This window comes from Pseudopipra pipra, chromosome 18 (assembly GCF_036250125.1).
Source record: "Pseudopipra pipra isolate bDixPip1 chromosome 18, bDixPip1.hap1, whole genome shotgun sequence".
In the NCBI taxonomy this organism is placed as follows: domain Eukaryota; kingdom Metazoa; phylum Chordata; class Aves; order Passeriformes; family Pipridae; genus Pseudopipra; species Pseudopipra pipra.
The window spans coordinates 9,661,957-9,684,953 of NC_087566.1; positions in this window are offsets into that span (position 1 = coordinate 9,661,957).

Below are 22,997 nucleotides of genomic sequence, written 5' to 3' on the forward strand. Positions count from 1 at the left end.
CATTTACACACGAGCCCTGATTGCTGCCTTTCAGGTCAGTGATAAAGCAGCTCCAGAGAAGCAGATTCGCAGTGGGAGATGTGCCCGTGGGCCAAAGAATCATTAAATTATCTGCATCAAGAAACCTACTGCAATGCGACTTGACAGTTGTACAGTACAGTTGTACAGTACAGTTGTACAGTACTAGGCTGAGGCTGTGTTTAGTCTGGATTTTTCAAACCTGGCCTACACTGAATTCTTCTTTCCCCTGTGAAAAATTTCCCATCATCTCCACCACATGGGTTCATTTCCGTGGCAGACAGAGGAAAAGTCACCACAGTTGTCCATAGCTGAATCAGGACCATCATCTCAGCCAGCTGGTGCCCACCTCCCCCTGCAAAACATTCAAAATCCTGCTGTACCCAAGTCAAACACGTAAGAAAGTCAGGGAGCCTAGAAAATCCTGCACCAGCTGCACTCTGTCCTTTATAATCTTGCTCCATGCCCAGGTGAGTGTTCACCTTGCACAGCCCTGTGCTGCCACAGTCCTCCATTGCCCCCTCATGATATGCGGTCCCCATGGGAAGAGCTTTAAACCTGGTTGGACAAAGAGTGGGAGAAATCATAGAATCATAAAGGATGGAAAAGATCTAAATACAGGATTCCTTTTGCTGATGGGAGATTCAAGGCATGGAAATATTAAATAACCTGCCAGAGCACACTGGGAGGCTGAGCTACATTGCCCGAGGGCCTGCCTCACATTCTAAAAGAGATGATCTCTATTCCTGTGGAACAGAACATACTCACTGTTAGCTCAGGAAGTACAGATGCCTGTAATCTGGCTTTTAAAAAGGGCTTTTAATGACCAGGAAACAGCACAAACATCTGAACTTGCCTTATAAACCTAAACCACATACTGCCTGTAAGCACAACGTTCCACCTCCCTACAACTAAGCTGCTCCATGGTCTCTAGGTGAGGGAAAATGAAGGGAATTTATTTTATCTTCTCTGATGGTGGCTGGTAATGACCTGTGAATTAGTGTCATGTGTGGCTTTTTTTTTTGCAGGCTGTAAAACAATTAGGCCTGGTCCCCAGTTAGACTTTTGCTCCTTGTGTCTGGGAGGCTTTTTGTGCTTGCTGCCGGGGAGCTCTGGGTATCTGGGAGTTGTAAAGATGTCTGTGGTTTTATTGCTACATTTTTACAAACCTCAGGTTTGTATTTTTATTATGATTGCTGCTGTGAGGACATTTTAAAAAATATTGTGTTTCTCTTTGAGATTACATTTCACTCTGTTGATCTTTCTCTTGACATTTCACGGAGTTGGGGGATTCTGGCAAAATATGCAGAGTAAGCAAAGGAGATCTCCTTCACCCCAAATCCTACCTTTGCCAAACTGGGGAGGCACAGGATGTTTTCATTGATTAAATTAACCTAGGCTTGGGCTGGTGGGAAGCAGTGCCTGAACAGAGCAGGGCATGCTGTGATGTTAACAGCTCAAGACAGTGTCATCTCCCCTCTCCTATCAGAGCTGCTGAATCTTTTCCCAACCTTCTTTTCTGCTCAGCCAAACCTTATATAAATACTCTGTTCTTGGGGCAATAGACAAATTGCACAGCTGTTTAACTGTCACTGTTTGAGACCTATTTTCAGACTGGCAGGGATTGTGTTTCACATTGATTAAGCAAATGATACGCAAAGAGGAAATCTCTCCCTTTCCCTCTCTTAGCCGAGGCTAATGGTGAAGTTGAGATGTAGAGATGTGCTGGCATTTGGCTGCTGTAGAGCTGTATCAATGCTCTGTTCTCACTAGTCAGGGGAACTCTAAAGTCTCATCATCTTGCCTTAAAGATACAGAATTTGTTTTCAGCAGCTTGTTGAAAAAACCAAAAAAGGCACATAGGAACCTACAGACATGAAAGTTCTGGTCAGTCTCAGCTCATATCTTTTTAATATGTTCACTTTCAAAGGACCCCAAAGAACTTGGCAACTATTAAGGAGGTGGTGATAGAGCTATAAATTACATGGCATTGCCCTGGAAAGAGCCAGTTTCAGTATTTGGAAAGAAGAATGTTAAAGTCCATTTACTGTATGAGCTGTTACAAACACTCAGACCTTCTGATCGATAGGATGAGGATGGGAACAGCTTAGGACAGAATAATTTTTGATGTTGGGAGTTATCCTTTATTATTTATTATCAGAGATGGCACATTCCAGGCACTGATAATGATAGTACTGTAGTCACCAAGTCTCAGACTTAAATAAAGTATTCATGGGTACCATTAAAATGCTGTTGCTCACGTCCTCGACAGATTTTGCAGGGACAAACTCTGAGATAACACTGGGATTAGAGGCTGCTTGACAAATTGTCTGGAGCCTTTGGGGGGTTCAGGGTGCTGGTTTCCTTCTGTTCTGTGACCTTTAGCAAGGCAGTTCCCTTGTCTCTGCCCACCTCCTGCCTGGCTGGGACTGCCTCAGGCTGTACAAGTCTGCAGCGCCTGGAACAGCGGGATCGGATCGGGATGTTGGTGGAGGCTTCTTGGCAGCAGAGGGATGCCAGCAGCAGATAATCAACTGGAGTCATCAGGTTTGCATAAACACAAAGCTGCTCCATCAGAGACAGTCTGTGCCCTGAACAGACTCTCTGCGAGCCCCTGCTGACAGCAGATCTGTCCCTGGGGCAGGTTCTGCCCTGGGCCTCGGCACACGCCTGGGGCACGAACAGTGCCAGGCTCCGGGGAACGTTTCTGAATAAAACCAGAGAAGATATAAAACCTTCTATTTTGTTTTGTGTTTTTCCATGCAGGGTATGGTGGTTTGGCATCTGTCAGGCAAACAGATTAAGAACAGATGGGGAAAGATGTGAAACCCCGTTGATCTCTCAGGGATTATTTCAGAAACACAGGGAACAAATGCACGCTGGATTCTGGCCCCTGCTCTTACGTCCTTTCTGCAGGCACTGCTCCAAATGTGCTTCGTGCTGGTGAAGAGTTCCTCTGCCTCTGTGCCTTGGGCACCTCCAGTCTGCCCCTCTTGTGCTGCTGCCCTGTTCCAGCCTCCATCTCAGGCTTTACCAGGGATCCACTTCGGGTTCTCCTCTCCTTGAGAGAGAAGGGCTGCACCTTTGCCCTGCACCCGCAGGCACAGAGACCGTGACGCCTTCCTTCGTCCATGCTGGAGGTTCCCAGCTCGTAGCTCCATTTCACGGCTGGTTTATGGTGCCTCTTTAAACGCGGCTCAGGTCACGGACAGCACAGAGCCCATCCCGGCTCCCGGGCCGGTCCCACCTGCAGTTCCGCCCGCGGACAGCAGAGGGCACGCGCTCCCCGCGCAAAGATGCGGGAAAGGAGGGAAGGATTCGGGATCGGCCACGCGCGGGCACCGGGACAGCGAGGGATGGGCCCGTCCCGAGCGGTTCTCTAGCCCCAGGGCTATGTGGTGCCTTTTTTTCTCAGCCTTTCATGATAACTTTGAGATGCGTGGGTCCCCGGGACATGTCCCTTGTCCCCTCCGGAGCCTGTGACCCCTCGGATGGGGTGTTGCCAGGCTTGGCTCTGGATCCCATGACTCCGTGGGTGGCAGGAGGGCTGTGGGCTGAATTGGCATCGTGGGTGATGGCAGCAGCACAGATCTCGGTACAAAACGCAAAACCTTGGCCAACACTGAAATCAAGGAGCTCAAACTGAGCTCTCTGTTGTGAGGCTGTGCAAGCAAACAAGCTTCGATCTGGATCAGAGACATAACTGCAGACATGGCATGTTTGAGATTCAGATTGTGCCCAAGAGAGCCTGTGGAAGCCAAGATAGGACTAATCCCTGACCTTGGCAGCCTGTTTGGCTGCTCCGATGGCCTGGGGGAACAGTAAAGCTCCCTCAATATTCGGCTGTGCAGCCCTGGGGGCTGAGCCTTGAGGGCTGAGCCTTGGAGACCACAGCCCCAGTGGTCCTTATACACATGTTGTGAGCAGTTTGTGGCAGTGGATCAGCCTGTGGGTCCCAGTAGAGCTTAGCTCTGTTCAACGGGGCCACATGTGGCTCACAGCCCTGTGACAGTCTTTATACTGCAAGGCTTGGAAGCAGAATAGAAAAATAAAGCCCTCATCCTGCTACTGGCTTTCCCCACCTGATCCATGTTTTCATTCTGGTGATTTATGGGAAGAGAACCAACAAAGGGAGGAAGAGTAAAAGTTAAACGTCTGTGGAGAGCCCAAGCAGTGTGCAGTGACCTCTGAAAACACTACACCCACTGCAGTGTGTAAAATCATCACATTTCCATCTAATCAGTGAGCACTTATCTCTCTAAATCACCTTCTTTAGGGACCTGGGACCATACAGAGAAAATAGAGTAAGAATGTTTTAAAGCTACGTACACCATGTCTGTGCACAAGAGATAAATCAAATAAATCCATACCTGGGGTCCTGAATGATGCAGTGGGAGATGCCCATAGTGCAGATGATTCTGGGTTTTGGTCAAGTGTGCTACACCTTTCCTTCTGACTGTTCTCTGTATTGGAGGGAAATATGCATTTTATTCCTGGTCGACAAAGGAAATCTTGGTCTTCAACAATCCATCGAGCACCACACCTGGAGCTGAAAAGGCAACACAGAGGAGCATGATGAGAAACACACATAACTCTTGGAGAAAGTACTCCTGCCTCTCACCACAAATGGACCTCAATACAGCTCCCCTGAGGAATCATGAAAAACATGGAACTTTGCAGGCAAGGAAGCAGTGCTTTGTGAGCCGTGTGGTGCTGGAGCTGAGCCTGGACATGCCCTATGGACTCTGCACCTCACCTGGGGCTCCCATGTCCACCCCAGCCCTTGCCAACATTGCAGGAATAACCACAGCTAAAAGCCACCGGGCTCCTTCACCTCCCACTGATCCCTGGCTGCCTGTAACTGGGACCAGCTGCTGGAGAGCACCCAGGAGGTCCCATCCAGCTCTACATTCAAACTGTACCCATCCCAGAACCAGCACAAGCCAAATCTCTGGCACAACAACTTGAGGGATACATTTCCAGTGCAGTGGAACCAGTGCTTGTGGCAGTGGGAGTGCCTGGCTAACCAGTGGAAAGATGAGGTACAGCCAACGTACAGGTGGACCTTGGGTCCATAACATTGGCCAGACCCTCACTGGCCATAAAAGTCTGACATTAGTCTTTAAAGATTTGTTAGCTGTAATTAAGCAGCTTTCTGGTCCCATCAGCTTAGATGTAACAATCCCTCCTAGCCCATTAGCAAAAAGAGCTGGCAAGCCTGGAGTTGATGACTGACTGAACAATATGAAGAGGTGGTGATTTGCTGGCGATGTGTAAAAACAGGCAACAAATCAGCTGGCAACCTGCACTGGACTGAAAGGAAATCAAAGCAAAAGGCAGATGACTTTGAATGGGCTCCAAAGGTCACAGAGAAACAAGCAAAAACTGATAAAGTTCACGGGAAAACAGAGCGAGCAGAAGGAGCGCTGCATCTTCTTGGCACTGGGAGCAGTTGGCATCTGACTTGGAACAAATGTATTTCTGAGTTAAAAAAATACGTTTATCTGGAGGGAAGCTGGAGGTGTAAAAACCAAAATGAAGTGGTGCATGTAGGCCTGGTTGTTCCAGCACTGGGAGAGCGTGCAGGGACCATGGTGCTGGGAATGGTGGAGTTGCAGTGGTGCCACGGGGGGGGTGACGCTGGAGGCAGATTCCAGCAGTGGCTGTCACCCATGGTGGGTGCAGTGGATCACAGCTGCAGGACTGTAACTGTGCCCCATCAGAGCTTCACACTGTCCCATTAGTCATGGAAAATGATTCATCTCACCATGTAGCCTGTTGAGAGGATGGCTGTGGTGTAAGAGATTAATGCAAAAGAATCATCTCCAGCACTAGAGCTCAGAGGCCGAGGGTCCTTACATGAGGCAAGATAGAACCACTCATAAGAAAGAACCAAAAAAGTCCCTTTGCATTGAGGATGCATCAAAGCCGGTGGAAAAAGCACTCAGCCCAATGCCAGGAGCTCAGAAGCCTTGAACATCCCAAAGGTGGGATGCCTAGGCAGAGGAGGATATGAGTGTAAGTTGGTACTTTCCTAATTACAGGATCTGTTTAGCTATTTTAGGTTATGTTCCATGCAATATTGAAACACACAAGTTATCATCTTTTGGCAGTTTGGTTGGTACAGCATCTAATTATCTCTGTAGCTTGGGGCTGGTAGCAAATGCTTTTCAGACACCCAACAGGGATAAAATAGGTAGAAAAAGCGCAAGTGTTTCCTTCTCTCTTGGACTTTGGCAAGGGCAGAATCCAACCCCCAGAGTACCTCTTACACATTTTCCTTAGGATTGCATCAGTAAGCAGCTGTAGTAGGCTTGGAGCAACCAAGCCCAGAGAAACAGGGAACACATAAGTTTACACTAGTTTGTCCCAGTGCTGTGACATGATGAGTTCAAATCAGCGTGTGGGTCACAAACTTCCATCAGTTCCTTAGGGCTGTGAGCTCCTGAGGGCATCAGCTTCCTGCAATCAGCAATCTTCAACCTGGATGTCAGAAATACTCCAGCCCACAGGCCAAATCAGGAGCTTCTGACTAATTAGGAGCTCCCAGCTAATGGCACTGGGCTTTTGGGACCCATGGGAGAGACCTTCATGAAGATCCCAGCCTGAGGCCTGTTAGAAATAAATGCCTTGATTGTGTAATGCAAGAAAATCCTGCATCCTGCAAGCCCCTGCATGTCCCTGCCATGGGGTTGTGGGGGGTTCATGGAGGGAGGGATTGTATCAGTGCTGTCTGGTTTGGGTGGAGGAGTGGGTGGATGCCACTTCCAATTCCTAGCAGGAATCTGGATGTGTCTGTGCTGGGAAATTGCAAAATAGAACATTGTGCTAATTAATGCCAAACAGGAGGGCTTTGAATATACATCATCAGAATAACCTTTAGCAACCACTAGATGCTTTCCATCCATGAGTGTCTCATAAAGAGCACTTATATTTATTACGTGGCAATGGAAATACATCTCCAGAGTGATCTGCCCAGTGCAGCCATAATGCCCAGTTAGGACTGAATTGTCCAGCATGCACAGAATGAAACACCCTCCGTTCATTCATGCTCTGGGAGTGCTAGTTTCACCACTGGCAGCCTTCTGCACTAACTAAAATACTTCTGATCCAGTCCAACAAGTTTTTTTTTCCAGGTTTGCTTCTCCACAGTGAAACCACAGATCGTGCTATATGGAAAGCTCCGAGTCTTGAAAAGTCTAGAGTTACTGTAGGTTGCAGTGGTTGGATTTGATCCTAAAACAATGAAACCAAATGTGAAAAAAGACACAGATGGCTGTCGCCTCTGTGCCATTTGGAGGGGGGTTTGGTTTCCAGCCAGGCAGCCCCATGCCACAGTTATGCAAATACAGGCAGCAGAGTTGGAGGCAGGGGTACACACACATCTCTAACAGACTGTGGCACGAGGGATAAAATAGCAGAATGGTTTTGGAGAGGGCGAAAAGATCACCACACCAACCTGAAGGACACAGGGTTTAAGGATACAGTCAAACCCTGACTTCACTTGAGGCAAAGGAGGTTCTGGTATGGCTCTTGATGCCCCTGGATACTGTGTGCCTATGGGCAGGTAGAAGCCTGACAGGCCTTCCCTGTGGGAAGCTCATTTCTTGTCCTGTGTATGTAACCACAGCTCCTTGGGGTGGGGACACTCACATGGAGTTCAGCCCAACAACTGACAACAGTGAGAGGCAGGGAAGGGAAGAGCCCGATGAAAAGAGGAATGAGAAGAAGCCATGGGAAAATAGTCCAAATTGCCTTGACTGAGGGTGCACTGCCAAGGTCTAGACCTTGAATTCAATATGGAGTAAGAGGATGTAAACAAAACTACATCCTTTAACTCCAGGACTGGATTTAGCCCTGTAATGAATTTGAAGAAGACACAAATGGGTAAGATTGGGCTGCACTCTCCCATTAAAAATGCATTTCTCCAGTGAGACACTACTAACAGAGCAGATTTTGATCTCTGATAATTAAACTACTAATCAACCCTTTTTAGAAATTGCCCGATGGTTCCCATCTCAATCTCCTATGAGGATGGGGAGGCTTAGAAATTTAATACAATTCTGTGGTTGAGTTAACATCAGGCAGGTTTCAGACTATGCTTTACTAGAACCAGATGAATTTCTAAGCCCAAAATCCAGCATACAGAATGCTGATTAAGTTTGATCTGGTGACCATCTGTCCTTGTGTTTGTAGTATGAGTAGCTAAATGAAATTCTGGAAAAAAAAGAGTTATCTTAAATACACACAGGATAAGGCAAATTGAAGAAAGCCCCTTTCACTGTTGCTATGTGAATCTTCTCAGCAAGAGGGGAAGATTAGGTTAGTCTGTGAAGTTACATATGCTTGAGTTCACTTTTTCTGACTCTCAGAAGCTGAAACATCAATCTGTAGCTTTTTCTTGAACTGCATCTTGTGAATTTAACTGCATACTAAACCCAAGCAGACACTAGATTGAGTTCTGGTAGTGAGAAATGTTTCACTGTCACAGAAAGGCAGTATCTTGGAAGGTGTAAATTGGTGCAGCTCAATGCAATTTCCCTCCCCTTCCAATTTGACTTGGGCCAGTAATCACCCCAAATTGCTCCCCTCCTCCTTCATACCTCTATCTATCTAATCTATCTATCTATCTATCTATCTATCTATCTATCTATCTATCTATCTATCTATCTATCTATCTATCTATCTATCTATCTATCATCTATCTCTGTCTATTTATCTATCTTTTTACATAGATAGAGCAAGTGAAGACAATTAAATTATGAGTAATAGCTCAATAACCAACCAAAGTTCATCTAAGAGCAGAGGTGATGGCTGCCAGACTTTTTCCAATCATAATGGAAATTTGCTGGAGAAAAGAACAGTGTGATAAATGATGGCATAATATAATGCCCTCCTTTGAAGGGAGCCAGCTAAGGGGCCAGGCCCATCTGCAGACTGAATAGGGAAGAAGAGAAAGTATTGGGAAATGCAGAAAAATAGCTCTGTGGGGATCACAAATACTGAAACAGACAGTGCTTGTCAGGCTTGCAAACGGAAATGGTTTCTAACATGCAAAGGCACCAACTTTGGTCCCCAAGCCCCATCTCATGCCACCGGCTCCTTCGTGTGAAGAGCCACAGGGAGCACAGAGCAAAAACTAATCCAGTGTGTGTCCTTTGCCAGTTTTCCCCAGCTGCCTGGGGGACTTTGCTCTTTGAAAGGGTATCTGTTCTTTAAAAGGAGTTGTTCACATGTCAGCACATCAGGCTGTGACCAAAAGAAAGATGCCGAGCGTGGCTGCAGGGCTTGGGCTGGGACACAGGACAGCTCCGCGAGAGGAGGCGGCTCAGCAGTAACCACAACAAAATCCACTGGCTGAGGGCTGGGGAGCACCCTGGGTGTGGGAAGCTCTCTGCTACCAGGGGAGCTGCCTGATCCAGGCTTTCCCACTGCTCACCCTGAGCCTGACTGCTTGATCTCCTGGTAAACGGGAAGTCTGCAACTGTGATGCTTTTCTGGGGGAAGAGAAAGTCACAAGAAGTCCCTTGGGGGGCCATTAAAGGAGTTTGCCATGAAAAGCCAAGCAGATGTGTTTGAAACTCCATGTTTATTATCTGGCCTACTGTGGTGACTCCCTATTCCCGTGGCACATGCTCCTGCCTCTGGTAACACTCACATTGGGTGCTCATTCCCAATGGCTGGGAGGGAGGTCATACAGACAGTACCTGTGCAAATGCATCTGGCTTTGATAAAACCCTGCCATTAGTGTTCAAAGTCTCCAGCTGACACAAGAAAAGCCAAGCATTAGGATCCTTTCTACCTCAAACAACCCTAGGAAAAGAGCACATTGTTTGGACGTCACTGGGCTACATCTATGCCTTTTACGTGGCCTTTTTCTTTGCTTTTTCATTTTCTTTCTGAAGTTTAAAAAGACGCTTGTTTTTCTTGCTAATTCTTTCCTCCCGGGTGCTGATAGGGATCTCTGTAACATGAGGCCAGCTGGAAGAAATTCAAACTGCTTTCTAAATGTTGTTATGATAGAGTGTGGGGGACATGCTTTGAAGCTGCTGGGCTCAGGAGATGTCCCTGACTCAGGAGAAGCAAGGAGCAATTAAGCTCTTTTTCTGGAACAAATTTAGAGTCCCTACATGTGAAAGCACAAGTCACTTGCTGGTCTTACCCCATTCCAACCTCTAGGGAAAAGAAAACTTGGGTAGGTGGTATTTAGTTGATGTTCCTGCATCCTGGGAGGATGAGGGCCATGGGCACAGCCACGTCCTGGTACAAGGGAGGCTGCAGTCTGGCTGTTCAAGCTAAACAGCTCAGTTCAAGTGGAGGTGTGAAAGGTGCACTGATTTGTGCTTCACATCTCAAATTAAGTCCTCTGTTAAACCAGGAGAAGGAGTAAGGGAATCTTTTCTCTCCATCTTCTTGCTTCAAAAAAAGGGTAAATATTTTCAAGTCACTTGCTGAAAGCAGAATCTGCTGCTGGCAAATGTGTGAGGCAAGTCAAGGTAATAACTCTGTGGCAGGACACAAGAACTGGGAAGGTTTTCATGGAGGAGGCATTTTTTAGTTCCTTTGCTTCTGTTTGTTCTTTTTTGCTGCACTGATCCCTGCACGGATCCCTCTGCCCATGGGAACAGCCTCCACAACACTGCTGTGGTCAGTTGAACAGGGACTGTTCCATGAATAACATGAGTCCTGTGTGGCACAGAAAGGAGGTGATGGGTACCAGGGCCCTACCTGGCATCTCTCCTATCCTTCTCCTGCCCTGGTCCCTCTCTGGTGGGTGCTTCTCAGTTGCCATCATTCAAAGTTGATTCAAAAGGGGCTGTGGAAAGAGAACAGGGGCAGGTCCCACTCCCTGCTGCCCCAGGTAGCTCTCCTTACAGTTGGTGAGCTGATATACTTTGTCTCCCTGACTGGGTCAAAACCATACTTGTTTAAGGGAAAGCTGAAATCCTGGACTCATGCCTGGAAACTTCAGGTGTTCAGGCACAAAGTAGGGGCTTGCACTGCCTAAGTACAGCCCTGCCTGTTGGAAGGATGGTTTGATTGCTCCATCTCTTTCTCTCCCAGGGAAAGCTTGTTTCTGACTGTTTCCTTCCCAGCTCTTTCTGCAGCCTGGGTTGAAAATCCCATGGAATGGGGCTCTGTCAGCCCCATGGATATGGTTCCACGTGCCACATGTCGGTTATCAGCACCTTGGCAGAGATAAAGGAGGCAGAAAAAGAGAGAAGTCCTCTAGGGAAGAGATCCTCAGCCTATTCAGCTTAATGTTTGTATTACTGATTCAGTTCTTGTGCAGGGAAAAAAAAATAAAAAAGGAAATAAAGGCTTTCCTCAGAGCCAGACTTTCAGAGAAGCCCAGCGGTTCATGGAGTGCTGGCCCTGTTTGAAAATCTGGCTTCAGTCATGGCTACTGAGCCCTTACAAGTTTCCTCTTCAGAGGAGAAGAGACTTGATGGGACTCGGGCATGGTGGGAGGCTGACAAACCCTCATGAAAGACATTTGTAACATGTGGGGCCTGGGAAGCAACATGAAGAGACAGCCAAGAGCCCTGAGGAACTGGAGAGGAAGAAGCTGCACGTGGTCTCTCAGAATCTAGGTCTGATGGGCTTCTCCTCCCTCCCCTTCTTCCCTTTGTAGCTGTTTCCTGCACAGACAATTTCTATAGGCATTTCCTGGGAAGGCTGCATAGCTGAAGTTGCATTTTAAAATTTGGTTTTTAAACAACACTTTTCAAAGTTAAAGTGTGCATGTGTGGAGCACTGGAGTATAATACGGAGGCAACTTTATGTGCACAGGCAAAGCGTAAGCAAGTTACAGCCAACTCTAACAGACTCTACAACAAATCACACAATCACTTAAAACACACAGTGGCAAAAGCTGCTTGCCTGGAGCCACCCCACTCCAGCTTTCCAGGGCTCTGCTCCATCATTCCCTCCTTTCCCTGGCGTGTGAAGCAAAGCCCACAGCAAAGAAAAGCAGGTGCCTCTGGCCACCTCCTGGCCCTCAGTTGTGACAGTGCTGCTGCTGTCATCACCCTGTGCTTCCACAGCCCTCCCCTCTCCATCCACCTGCCTGCTCTTGTCTTTTCCATAATGCTGGGAGCATTTTGGAGCAGGAATGGTGTGTTTTACATGACTGTGCAGCAGTTTTGTAAAGGGGCCCTGTTTCCTGGCTGAGGGCTCTGAGCACTCCTGTATCTACATCTGCATTGGAAATTACAATCCCCTGCCTTGGGAAGAAATAGTGTGGGGCTGTTTTCCCTCCTCTTTGGCTACAGGGAGGCTTGGCAACAACCTCCAGAGGTGATGTATTCACCTTGCCATGGCTGCACTGCCTGTGGCAAAGCCCTTAGAAGGGCTCCCTTCGTGGGATGATTTTAGGGTAGATATACACAGCTCTGCGGAATTCTTGCTCCTGCCCCGCAGGAAGGGGAGGCACTGGGACACCATCACCAGGGACATCTAGTTACTATAAATAGTGGCAGCTGCAAGTACAGAAATCAAACAGCTTTGGCTCTGCCCCACTTCTCTTGGCTCCACATATGAACAAAACTAGGGTGATATTTGACAATTCTAGTGCCAAGGCAAGGCAGGCGGGTTTGGAAAAGAAAAAGATCCCTCTTGACCATCCAGTCTCCTGTATGCATACTGCTTCCTGAGGGTCAGGCACAGGGAAGGAGCTTCAGAGGATCTGAAGTCCGTGACGACCCCACATAAGAACTGATGCCAGGTTGGCTCAAAGGATGCAGCTGAGATCTGCCTGCTAATTATTTCATTACTTATTTCAAATAACTGACTCAGCCAGGGATGATCACACCCAACTGTGACACCTGTAACTGATACGACGCAGAGAACAGGATGAATATCTCCAGATAAGATCCAGGGATGGCACTCCTGCTGCTCTCCCTGATAGAGCCTCTCAAGTCAAGTAAAAACACAGAGCAGCAGCCCAGGTTGAGATGCCCATGGGCAAATTAAACAGAGGGAGTGTCCTGGCAAGAACCTTGGCAGATGAACATGTCCTAAGAACACCCAGGAACCAGCACGGACAGGAACCACCCTGTCCTGAGCTATCTCAGAAATCACAATGTGCTGAGTGGTCCTCAGCCCCACGTGGGCTCTAGTCCAACCCTTCCTCCCCATCCCAGAGCAAGCAAGTGCCCAGTGAGTCTCATTCCCCTTAACTCTGGCAAACCTCAGCACCAGGAACATGGAGCAGCCTCCAGAGCTGCCACCCTCAAAACCCAAAGTACAGAATGTGTTTCAGAATAAAAGCAGTTTGAGCGGTGTCAGCTCTGCTTGTGTTGGTTTCTATGGAAAATTGTTACTTTAATGTGAGTCATGGGAGTAATTAGGGGATAAATAGCAGCACTGCAGTTCGTCAACACGCTGGTGCCATTGCAAAAGCAAAGGGAAGTGTACACATTCCTACAGAGATACAAATCCAGCCAGCGTGCTGGCAAAATAACTGCTCCCATCCTCTGGGCTTTGGCAGTCTCTTCTTGTCCAAGTCAGGCTGGTGTCGATCAGGAATAGCCCCACTGACGTGATTTACCAGGGAATCTGTGAGGTTGGTTCAATTTAAGTCAGGGACAAGACAGGGACCAGTGCAGGAACCCAACCTCATAAAATGGGGCAAGCTCAGATGGCTGTTGTTTGTTAAACTTGACAGTAAAGAAAAACATATTGTACCTTTGCTGATTTTTCTCTCTCTTTTTTTTTTCCTTTTTCCTTTAGGATATGCTGAACAAAAAGAAGAGCTTGCAGATGTTCCCTGAAAAAGCAGTGACTGAACAAGCAACTGTGACAGTGCTGTTCTACCCCACCCTGTGGGATCACCAGGGATGAGCTGGAGCACGGAAAGACAACACAGGAGTGAGGAGCTGAGCTGTGCTTGAGCAGGGGGTCTACAGCCTGAGGGAGCTGAATCTGATGTGGAAGGCAAGAGCAAGGGGAGGAATAAGGATCCACTGATACTTTTGAGATAGTCTCTTATGCCTGACATGCCCTGAGATGACATTTCTCTGAAGGCAAAGAGAACAATGCAGCAGGGCAGGTAACAGAGCACAGAGGTGAGTGGGGAGTTGTGATGGCAGTGCTGTGCTGCTGCAAACCAGGCCAGCACAGATAGAGTTTAGAGGTAGAATGGCTCTTGGACGGGGCACTGTCAGAGGGAATCTCTCTCCGGGACATTCAGCTAAACCAGCAACTTTCCAGGCTGGCCCAAAGATTTTAGCCAATGGACTTTCCTTTTCCAGGAAAACCCTTGGTGCTTCTGGACGCACCTCCCTGACACAAAGGAGCACCACTGGGGCATGGCCCTTAAATGTGGCTCCAGACTGGTGGTGCTCAGCAGCCTGTACTGCCCTGTAGGAGATGCCTGCAGCCTTCATTCCTTCAGCCCAGCAAGATCCAGCACCACCAGTCCCTCTGGGCTGCTGGCAGGGGGGCACTGGCAGCCGTTTTGGAGTGGGATCCGAGGAAAGACTTGAAGAGTAGTGAGTGCCAGGAATCCTCCATATTTGCACCTGTCCATGTGGAAAGACACTTTCTCAACTAAAATCCATACTGTGGCCCCTTCCTTCATATTCCTTTCTCCTTAGTCTTTGCAGACAATTTCAAGCAATGCAGTTTTCCACTCTAATAAGCAATTTAAATGCTAAAGGGCAGCTCCTCTGCTAAAGGCAACTGAAGCCAAGGGAGCTGTGACAGTTTATGCCAGCTGAAGCTTTGCCTTTAAGTAAATGTTTTAAACTTTCCACTAAGGAGACTAAAATAAGCCATAGCATGAAACATTAAGAGCAAAGAATGAACTCTGGAGACCAGAGGGATTTGGGAAATGAAATGAGATCCATCTTGCTGGCACATTTTTCCCCCTTGTCTATTTTTGGAATTTAAAAAATTCCCCCAGATTTGTCTTTTACAAACCAGCCTTTTGTTCGGTGAGCAGCACTGAGCAGCCTCTCGATTCAGCAGAGCAGGTGAGCTTTGGCAAGACAACATGCAAAACACAGAGCTGGAAACTATTAATATCTTTTACTGCTGGAGTTCGGGAGAGCTTGGCACAGGTGCTGTTTGTTTTCTTTAACAGGCTTTTCAGCTGCGCAACGTGCAACCAAATACCAGATTTCTAGTTAGAGAGCAAGTTGTGATCAACCCAACTCTTCTCCAGAGTGATCCTGCCACGACCAAGGTTTTACTCAGGGATTGCAGAGGGGTTTGACCACGTGGCTGCACTCTGTGTGTTCATATGGCCAGGTGGGAGCAGCCTGGTTCTGCTCATCAGGCTCAAGACAGACTCAGGAAACCTGGGCTCCAACTCCTGGCTGTGGGATTAACTTTTGAGGGGACCTCAGCCTGTCACTTAAAGCCCAATTCTCCTGTTGGCTTGCAACTTACATTTTCCACTGACTTTAAATGGAGCAGGGGATCTTTGTTGCCTATGAAAACTGAGCCTCCAAACAGTTCACTCTCCCCATGTTTAAAACAAGAAGGAGAATATTTTGAGATCAATGGATAAGAACACCTGGGAGCATTAATACCTATGTACCCTGCCAAGATACTGGGAGATTAAGCAAATATTTTGAGGGCTGTAAGATCTTATGAAGCAGGTATGGGGCTGTTCAGTATATCCTGGATATCATTTTCTCCTTCCTTTCATTTTTTTTTCCACAAATGGAAGAACTCAGGCAGAGAGAGTGACTATTTAGACTCATGGAGGGAGTCTGACAAACAAAGAGCACATCTAAAGGTGCCCCAAGATTTGGCCTGAATATCATCAAAGAAGATACAGCTGAAAAAGTAAATAATTTTGGGAATGCTTTGTCTGGCTGCATAGGCTACAACTCCAAACAGGATGACATGAAGTTGATAAGGGTTCAGAAAAGATTTGCCCTGTAGTGGAGACTCCATCCCCTCAGTTTGGGATAGTACATGTTAAGGAAGACAATAGACTAACTGAAGCTTGTGCAGAGAGAATAAAATGGATGATAAAGAGGTTTTGAAAACATGACCTGCAAAGAAAGGTGGAAGGAAGGGAATTTGTTTAGTCTAGAAGAGAGAAGAATGAGGGGAACATGATAATGATTTTCCAACATTTGCAAAAGGGACAGCAACTTTCTCCAGAACCTTGGGAGGGCAAGAAGAAATCAACTTAATTTATAGTCAGGAAGTTTTAGGCAGGACTGTAGGAACAGACAAGTAAAGAGAAAGCTCTAGGATGGGCTACCTAGAGAAATGGGGAATGTCCATCATGGGAAGTTTTTAAGAACAGACTGTAGCAATTCAGATGCAAACTCAGGTACTTTACAAAACAAATTATGATGTTTGCAGAGACAATGATACTCCAGTGTGGGAAGGCAGTTGCTTACACAAAACTGTTTTGAAACTCCCCCAGGTGTAACAGCACTGGGTACCAGTTGATTCATTCCAAATTAAATAAATATAACTGGCGTGGGGGTAACAAACAGCATTTTTGTTTCCAAAATTGCTTTTAGACCTAATCTCTAAAGAATAATGCACTTCTTAAAAAGCACTAATGACAATGGAAAATATAAAGAAAGGTGACTGTGGTGCTGACCTCAACAGGAGAGTCCTACAGCACCTGGGGGGCTTTCAAAGCTGGCAGATCATGGTATAAATAATCTAATACAGACTCTGACTCAGGTAATGCAGCTTTAAGAGGATGCACTTTTATCTCTGTCTATTCTTCCTCTCACCTTCTGTGCCTGAAGAGTAAAAATAGCAACTTTATGTATAATTTTACACTCCTAATCACTGACCTAAGTCACTGCTCTCACAACGCTGTCTCCTTGCAGCATGGGAAATCAATCCTGCTGCACTGCATGATGGAGAAGGTTCTAGATCCACTTCCCTGCAAAGCAGCCTCCTTTCAGGCTGAACGTGGAAATGCAAGAATGGCAGAAATTCAGAGGGCCCTGAATCTTGTGATGGCTCCTGGTGGAGTTGTTTGGGAATGAGAAGAGGATTTGCAGGAAGTGCTGTTCTTCTCTGTTCCTGGCCAAAGGATCCTGTCCTCCAGTCTCCTGATGGAAAGAAGTAGCAGCATATTGGCTGAGAGGAGACCTCAGGCTGACAATAATATTTGGGTGAAAACACACACCCAGTTATGCTATTCCTCCAAAATCTCCTCCTCCAGGGCTGTTTTTTGAACAGCACCTGGAGAAATTCTACTAGAGGATGGTAGCACAGGCTAAAGAATGAATCAAAAACATCTCCTCATTTTAGGGAATTAAGTGGTCTGAAAGGACTAGATGCTCTTAAGATGAGAGCTGGTTGTGTGGCACTGCTGCATAACAAACCTTTTGGGATCTCTAGATAAGAATAATGATAATAATTCCAATCTTGCAAACACAGCCTTGCTCTCCTGCAAGAGCAAGGCTGTGCACAGCCAGCTTCTTTGTGGGCCCAGAGAATCTGCTCTGTACCAGTGTGAGTTAGGATATTCCCGGGATGGGATTCACAGTTTGGTGACAGCAGACAGCAGTGTGGGGCAGTGGGAATTCGATGCAGCACCACCCTGTTCAAATCACTGGAGACTGCCTGGCTGTTCTGCTCTGCTGGCCAGAAGGGCTCTTGTGTCTGGGCCTCGCTACAGGGATGCCCTGTGTTAGTTCCTCTTCCATTTTTCACTTTTTTTTTTTGCTTAGGAAACCTCTTGTTAGGCAGGACTGAACGTCCTTGAAAGCACCAGTTATAACAAACAACCAGGGGCAGATCTCAGGCAAACGCTGTGCAAGTCAGAGGTCACAGCTGGAAGTGGTTTTAGGGGAAATTCAAAATTACTGTCAAAAGCAGTTCTCTCTCATTTTAATTGTAATTGGTTAATCTCATTTTATTTGCCTTGCGGCTATGGCTGTGAAGCTTAGGAAACTCTCAGGGCCCCTGCTCTGCTCTCAGTTACCCTGGGAGCAATTCTGGAGACTTCAGCAAAGTTGCTTTGGGTTTATCCCTTGTGCCACTGAGACCAGAGGCCATTGCTTGGAAAAGTCCTTGGCAAAGGAAGGAAGGAATGCGGCAGACGGTTGTTCCTTTTTCAGAAATGAGACCAGACAAATGGTATTCACTGATTTAACCTTCCTCGTGGTCCCTCTGCTGAGTTGTCAGTTCAGGGAGCTCAGGGACAGGATGGGTTTGTGCGTGTCATTCCTTTCATCCTTTCTGGAGCTGGAGGAAGGGAGGGACAGGAAGGGCTACAGCTGGTACAGGTATTCTGGGAAGGGGTGAATACAGTGCCAGGACAGTATCAGCTGGGGATATACTCATCATGTTTGGGAAACAGAAAGTCAGTGGGAGCAGTCTGCTCCTGTAGGTGCATAATGCACCATGCACAGAGCTACAGGCAAATTCTCCACTGAGAGGTTAAACCTTTCCCTGCAGTACACCCACAGCACGAGGGCAGTGCTTGTCCAGTGGCATCCCATCAAACTGCAGAGTGCACAGTCAACAAACCACTTGGGATGAGCAAGACACTGCTGCAAATATGGGCAATCTGTACACAAGCTGTGCAGTGCCTGCTGAGGAGTTTGGCACAGACCTGATCAAACATGTCAAGCAGCATGTCCAAGGCCCCTGTCTCCCCACCCTCCCCTCAGCACACGTGTGCAGTCGCATGGAATTTGCTGTTTTGACTTGCAGGGAAGTCAAAAAGCTGTCGAATAGCGATCGCATCTAGCACCACTCATCATCACCATCAATTGTTCTCCAAATGAAACAGGCCACGTCGCCAAGCAAAATGCTTGGGAAGATATTTTTCCACTGGACATGCATCCAAAATAAATACAGGAAAATCTCCTTCTCCAAGCACTTTTCCTGATTACTTTTCATTTGAATCATTAGTAAACCCGAGATACACACACAATAGCACAAGACTGATGAAAACCCACTTCAACATAGTGCCCCATTTTTTTCCCAGAGATTAATCCTCTTTGTTACTCTCAGCCTATGAGAAAAACATCCCTTCAGCCTACCCAAAGCCAAAAGGATGTGCACATCTTCACATATGCATCCCTTGCTAGATGGATGCTTTTTGCAGCTGGTCATTTCAGCTGTGATGAATGCTCTGGAGGGTTCTTGCCATGCTCTGTATAAACCCACATTTACTGTTGTCTGCCCTAATACGCCAGTTCTGATGAAATCCTGTTGCTGAAGCTTTGGGATTTTGCTTCAAGGTAGCACCAAGGTCCACTCTTTTGACTAAATCCCATCCCATATAGATTTCAAGTTTACTGCCTTGGTGTACCATGAATAGGTGCAGGGAAGGAACCCCATAACTCTGTGAAGACTGAGAATAATCCCACATTTCTGTGGATCACTACCTGTACTGAGATTGCAACCAGGGCAAAGGTACAAGGAAAGAAAGGAGAGCTTGGAACAACAGCCATGGATTTCCCTCACTGCTGCAGTCCAAGAACTCTGAGCACCCATCCCTTCTCTGAACCATTCAGTGTCACTTCAGGAAGTGTCCTCCAGGCTCACAGAGCAAGACGTGCTCATCAAGGCCAGAGCTTAGTTTTGCCAGGATCTGAATCCAAACCACACACAGCCTGTTAGCTTCAGCAGGTCCCACACAAATGGCCCAGGTTCACTCAAACCTTAACCCGAGACCCCACCCAGGCTCTGTGAACAAGACCACTTCTCTTTTTCTCTTTGCCCAAATCCCTGCCTGCAGCAGATGTCCTGGAGAGCCTGGCTTGCAGTTGGAGACCATAATGAAACTTATGAAACATCCACTCAACTCCGGTAACCCAAAGGTGGGAAAGGCAACTTACAGACCTCTAGTCCCTGGCTTTTGTGTGCTGGCATTGCAGGGAATGTGCTAAGCACTGTGGACAAGAAGTGTTCTGGTTTACAAGAGAGCAGGCTTCCAGCCAACTGCTTTTACTTGGTGGATTTTCTAATGAATCAGTCCCATCTCTGCTCTTGTCCCCACTTCAGTGTGACAAGACAGATAACAGGAACTGGATGCACTGGACTATGGTGCAAGGAGGTGGGACTCCAAGGATTTCACCAGACTCCATCCTAGACCTGGCATACCAGATCCAGGCTAGTTACTTACTTCTATGCAAAGCAGTGGGCAGCCCAGGGCCCCATCTGGGAATGACTGCACATAAATGGAAGCCATTCCTTCCAGTCTATTCTGACCTGGGCATGCAGTCCAGCCCCGCTGCTTTTTGCAGTGAGGGTAGGAGTGTTTAGACATGAAACATGCCAGAAGTTGAAGGTAGGATTGTACCACTGCTTAGAGAATCAGCATTTCCAGCATCTCCAGTCTTAATTCTTAATGTAATTCACTTTGCCCTGCCTTGGATTGCTTCCTTTGAGAGACCTTTGGCTTATTTCTAATAAGGCCTCTGTCCAGCTGTGAGAGCAGCCCATGGTTCGGGGCCCTCCCTCAGCTCATCGTTGTGCTCATCCCTGGGATGACTTGGAGCTGGTGGCCTGGCAGGCACATGTGCTGCAGTGTCACAGCCCAGGAGGCACCAAACAAGAGTGCTGTGCCAACGAGGCTGTGCTCTCTAGAATGCTCTGTATGTGCTGGAAGTGCCTGGAGTGAATGGGGCTCCATCCCCTGCGAAGGCAGAGTCACAATTGCTGCCTGAAAAGAAAACCCCTCTCTCCTGGCCATCTGGATGCCTGTACTGATGAGCAGGCACTCACCCACCAGATGCCTGGCAGAGCTCTGCTTCACACAGCAAGTCTGCCTTGGGACTGTGCCAGGGCTGTGCCCCTGCTCACCCTGACCAGCACAGGCTTTGGAGATCTTTGCCTGCACTTACTGCTCCTCCTCCTTTTCTCTCCTGTGCTTGTACAGTACAAACTCTCCCCTCAGATGAAGGTGCCCCTGTATGGTGTCCTCTGAGACACCAGGGACATCCATCACTGATTTTCCTCAACCACACCAGTAAGGTGATGGTGCTCACCAGAGCTGCTGGTGAACACAGGCCTTCAGGGGAGACACTGGCATGGGTATTTGGCATGGCTCTGCCTGTCCCTCCTGCTCTGCTGTACCAGCCCACAGAGTAAACCAGCACTCCCAGTGAGGCGATGCTGTGGCAGCCCCTTGGGCAGCCTTGGGTGAGCTGCCCCTTGGCAGGAGGCTTCAGGGTCCATGGTACAAGATGACAGGGACCTGGCAGAGAACTGAGATGTTTTCAGGGAAATGCCACCCCTCAGCAGCCCTTAAGCCTCCCAGCCCCAAGACTTTCTTCTGTGCAAATACATGATATTTACTAGCACAGCCTGAATTTTGGGCTGAGGTTCCCCCCCTGCTCACTCCACAGCTCACTGCTGACATTTTAAATGCAGTGATCCTGATCTCGCATGATAAGCTAAATCCAAACCTCCTGAGGCTGCAGCCCAGAGAGCAAACAGCTCTGTCTGTCACCACTGGGAAGCTGGGACTCTGGAAGAAGCCTTCTGGGTGCACCAGAGCTCTGCTGAACTATGCAACAGCTACAGCACAACCAAGAGCCTTCCCCTAACTCGCAGTCCCCAGCCAGGCCGCAGGCATTGTTCAGACTCTGTCTCACAAGCAGGGCTCACAGTGATGGATTATGTTTCCGTAAAAAGCTGAGGGAGGAGGTACCAACCATGGCAGGGACTGTGGTTGGTAGGAACTGGTCATGGCTGCAAAGCAGGAGATGGAGGGAGGAGGGGGCTAAAGCTGCATTGTGGTGCTTCGTTAGGGCTGACACCCCGACAAACCAGAGCTTTGGAACAAATCTGACTTTGTGTTTCCTCCTCCTTCCCACCCTCAACCCACCACATTTCTCACAGAACAAAAATCCTGTCTCTTGCCCAGCTCTACTGCCAGAGCACTAATCCTTAGGCTGTAGTGGTGGATTAAGTCTCAGGCCCTGAGAAAGCTCTTCCAAGGCACAGTGGAGATTTTGTTTGTCAGGGTCTAACCCGTGTGCAGTTCACAGCTGCCATGCTTGGGAAATTGTGCCTTTTCTTTTCTTTTGCTTTTAAGCAGCCCATATGAAGGAAAGCACGTCTGTTCTGAGAGACTACTCCTAATGGTCTGAAAATAAACCCAGTATTTTTCTTGGCTTGTAGAGAAAAATGGTTACCTTGATTGAAACTTGGTTCTAACACACATTTCAGACAGTAATGAAGACTGCAGATATGAGACTTGCATAGGTTCTGTTACACAAAGCTTCACAGAGGGTTTTTTTCCTTCTTTCCATTCTATACCCAAAACTCTGCCTGGTATAGCTAAGGACCTCCAATAGCTTGTTGGGAAAAGGAGCTTTATCAAAGGTGCTAATGTTGTGAGCCACCTTTTATTCTTTGCCATACTGACAAAAGGTTAATCAAACAGAGCTGGCATTTCATCAAGGCCAGCACTGAAAATTAGGGACAGAGGTGCCATTAAAAATAACCAGATGCATGTGCTTCTATCCCTGACACACCGGTCTTGAAATATCTCCCTCTTGGGCTGTACAGCTTCCAAGGAATAGCAGGAAATTGCAATTGTTACACTGGCCAGAGAATGGATTTAATTTGTACTGTTTTATCCTCCCTGTTGGAAACTATCCTCTCTTTTCTTCCACGCCAGCTAAAAAGAAAAGAAAAAATCCAGCAAACCCAACACATTTCTGTATGAAGCCTTCCATGCAGTTGGATCACAGCCTACTGTAAGGCATGTGTGCTTCCCCTGTCAAAGGTATGGATTGCTTTCCTTCTGCAGGGTTTATTGCGACACATCCACATAGGTCATTCTACAGGCAAATTTACAGCTGCTTAATTAAAGATCGTTTGAAAACCACTGGTTGGTTAGTTCAGCTGGTACACAAAGCTGATGCAAGGCATGTAGGTATATAGTTGCTACAGAAAGGTTGTTTCTTGGGGTAAGAAAGAGCTGGTTTAAGGGGTCAAGCACATGCTCACTGGCCATGCCAGGGGAAAGCCAGGTGATTATAGTTAAACAGTCTGCAAAGGGAGAAGAACTGACTTTT